This window comes from Pteropus alecto, unplaced genomic scaffold (genome assembly GCF_000325575.1).
Source record: "Pteropus alecto unplaced genomic scaffold, ASM32557v1 scaffold220, whole genome shotgun sequence".
In the NCBI taxonomy this organism is placed as follows: domain Eukaryota; kingdom Metazoa; phylum Chordata; class Mammalia; order Chiroptera; family Pteropodidae; genus Pteropus; species Pteropus alecto.
The window spans coordinates 781,901-785,026 of record NW_006430043.1 but is presented as its reverse complement, the minus strand read 5'-3'; the positions used below and the strand labels follow the sequence as shown (position 1 = coordinate 785,026).

General features: G+C 52.6%; 2 protein-coding genes and 1 long non-coding RNA gene across 3 annotated transcripts in view; 2 read left to right on the top strand and 1 right to left on the bottom strand.

Moving 5' to 3' along the window:
• The window catches only part of HOXC4 (homeobox C4), a 62,587-nt gene that overhangs the window by 10,769 nt on the left and 48,692 nt on the right, over positions 1 to 3,126 (top strand). The gene's annotated exons all lie outside the window — the stretch shown is intronic.
• The window catches only part of HOXC6 (homeobox C6), a 35,690-nt gene that overhangs the window by 10,813 nt on the left and 21,751 nt on the right, over positions 1 to 3,126 (top strand). The gene's annotated exons all lie outside the window — the stretch shown is intronic.
• LOC112477847 overlaps positions 7 to 3,126 on the bottom strand; it is a 12,180-nt gene continuing 9,060 nt past the window's right edge. The window contains exons 2-3 of the long non-coding RNA XR_003045598.1: positions 755 to 1,029; positions 7 to 344 (exon numbers count right to left, since the gene is read on the bottom strand). This is a non-coding gene — a long non-coding RNA (uncharacterized LOC112477847). The remainder of the gene's footprint in view (positions 345 to 754; positions 1,030 to 3,126) is intronic.

The window sequence follows — 3,126 nt, the reverse complement described above, 5'->3', positions numbered from 1 at the left end:
AATCGGATTATAGGAATGTTTTGTCTATGGCCCACGGAAAACAGGACCTCACTGGCTGGGAGGGAGAGGTGGAGAGAGCGCTCGTGAGAGAGGGATGGGCTACAAACCAGGGGACCAACAACCGGGAGAAGTCAGAGTCCCACCCCAAAGTCCTGCGGGCGGCGGCGGAATAGGCTGTTCGGAAGCAGCAGCAGGGTAAGAGGATCGAGGATTTTAGGGTGCGCGCCGTGGGCAGGTGGTCGCGGGAGCTTCGGGAAGTGCATCTGAATGTGCGGAGGTGTTCCCAGCCCAGAAATGCACCTGAATAGGGGGGAAGATCGCGGCAGTTCTCTCGTACAGTGTCTCTTAATGCCGGAAGAGAGGGTGACAAAAAGAGAAAATAGTGTGAAACCTTTGACAAGGTTTATTTCGAGAACTTACAAAACAAGAGAACAGAGGTCCCGGGAAAAATCTCTTCCAAGGAGCCTCCTCCCCTCTTTCTCGTACCCATTTAGAAACTCCCTCCCACTTCCCATCTTAGGGCTAAGCCTGGGACTTGCTTGCTGTGTCTGTTGGCTTTTTTTCCCGGCTGGACTGCATTAGAGCAAGTGGACGCGAGGTGGCGCTGTTGCTCAATGTTAGAGGCTGCATTGGTGCCCCAGACCCGCCTGGCCGCACTGACATTTAAGGCCCAGCACTGAGGAGGAACGGCGAGAAGGCCCCGCGCCCCGGCCCAGCCTGGCCCCACTGGCTCTGAGCAAATCAATCCTCTCACCTGCGAGGTGTAAATAAATCGTGAGTGGTGGCGGGAGATGGGCCCTCGCGCTGGCAGCAGGCTCGGGAGGCTCAAGAGGGCGGGCGTCGAAAAGAATCGCTTTGCGGAGGTGATAAGCACGAAGCAGGCAGCGCGTAATTAACACAAAAAGGCAGAATGACCCGGACAAACGAACATAAATCCGTGGTACCTAAGAGGGCGGTGCAGGCCTTAGGGAGAGGGACAGAGACGCCGCGGCGAGGATGGCTGCTTGTGATTTCCTTATTTCCAGGCTCCTGGAGAGAAACCAACCAGATATGTGTAAAAGAAAAAAAAAATCAAATGAAAGAAAGATAGGCAAGGGACCCCTAAAAGGAAAAACCAAGTCCAGCCAGGAATTTCGTACTGGTGGGCTCTCTGAGCCGAAGGTGGTGGCGACACACTCAGGACAGTCGCATTCCAAGACACAAAGGCCAGGAAGAATAGCTGTGTGGCAGGGTTTTCGCTGGACCATAAACTGTCGAGATATCCCCCCACCCTCTGAAGATAAGGCGTAGGCCCCAGAGCGGATCTAGCCTGCGGAGCCTCCTTTTTCCAGGGAAAGTATTTATGACAGTCCCCAGTGATCCAGATGCTGGGAGCCCAGAGTCCATCTCCTTTAGCTCAGTACTTGAAGAGCAGGCTGAAGCATGTTCTCTGGTACTGGTGGAGACCCCTGTCTTGTCCCGCATTATCCTGAACCCTAAGGGGACCTGTATCCCTGGCAGAGCCCTCTTCTGCACCTCCCCTTTCCCCCATCCCGCTCCAGGGCCCATGTTCTGGGTTTTGCAGAGTCCGAGCAATTTCTAACTCTGATGGGGGCGGGTTTCTCCAAATTCAGGGGACTGAAGAAACATCTCTTGCTGGGGCACCAGTGAATCTCCTTTGAGAATTTAGCTGAGGGTGGCCATTTCCCCAGCAATAATTTAGATAACAGAGGGATGGAGTGGGGGGTCTCTTTCTATTGGCACCATCCTCCCATGCCATTCCTTCCTCCAGCCCTAGAGCTGGGCTCTGGATAGGGGAGAAAAAGATCTGGTTTTCCTACTGCCTCCTTCCTTGTCCAACCCTGAAACCCCAGGATGTGGAAGGAAAATTGTTACCAATTTTTTTTCATGATGCAAAGAGCTAAAGATGCATGTGTGTTTGTCAGGTATTATTTTCCTTGTGCCTGGGTGTGCACATGTGAGCATAGTATCTGTGAGCTGACAGGGGTGTTTCCAGGCATGCATGGTAGTTTAGTGAGCATGCATTTGATGTTTTTCAGAGTGGAAGGCTAACACATACAGTATGTGTGTATCCTGACTGTGCCTCAGTGTTGCCCTGCATAGGGGGGAGACTGGAAAAATCATTTATTCCTCTTTTTAATTCATATGCACACAGCACACATATCCACAGCTCTCTCACTTTCTCTCTTTTCTCTCTGTCTGTGTTCGGCCCACATAACTGTATACACATATGGCCAGAGAAAGGTTGATGGAGTAAGGTTTTTTTTTTTTAATCTGTTAGAATTAATTTGAATTTACCTAGTCTTGGAGATGGGTAGAACCCCCCAGAGAAAGTGTGGGTAAATATTCAAACAGTGTCTGTTGACAGTTCCCATCCACATCCTGGCCTGGGCAGCCTGCCTGGGGAAGTGGGGGCACAGTAAAGCCAGGGGGGCCCTCCAGGGCTAGCTGGCATTTCCTATGGGGTTAGGGTGTGTGGGGACAAGTAAGAACCGTGCTCCAGTCTCCTCCAACCCAGATATAAGTATTCTCCTAAGAAGAAACATCTTGAATCAGCCTAGCCAGAAGCCAGGGACCCACCAGCTGCTCTCTCCTTCTCTGTCTCCACAAGCAGCTCTGCTCTCAGAGTCTCCAGCCAAGCTCCTGGCCATTGCCTGGGCTTTGTGCCTCAGGCACGAACTGGTGTCTGAAGGGGCAGTGTAGACTGGGTGTATGCAATGCCACCCACCTCTGGCCCTCTTCACTGCCCACAGCAGGCAGGCAAGAGGGCTTTAAGGACCTAAGGAAGGCAGGGCAGCTTTTCACCCTGGGAAGGGCAACAGGCATGGAGACTGCTGATGCCTGAAGTATTTGGGGATATGATGTGCTTGTTCCTCCTCAAAGTCCTCAGACTTAAGGATCCCCTGGGATCCCATCTTTTGGGTCAGGGGACCTCCTCTCCCTTGCTGGCATTCAACCCCCTTGGGGGGTCTTATACCTGTTGAGGTAACCTGAGTTGACCTGCTGGCCCAGGTATCTCTCTGAGAGGAAGGAAAAGAGAAGTAGGGGAGAGGCACCTTCAGATCTGAATGCGCACCTTGGAGAAACTGGACCCAGCCATTAGCTGGGGCTGGCTCACCGCCCCCC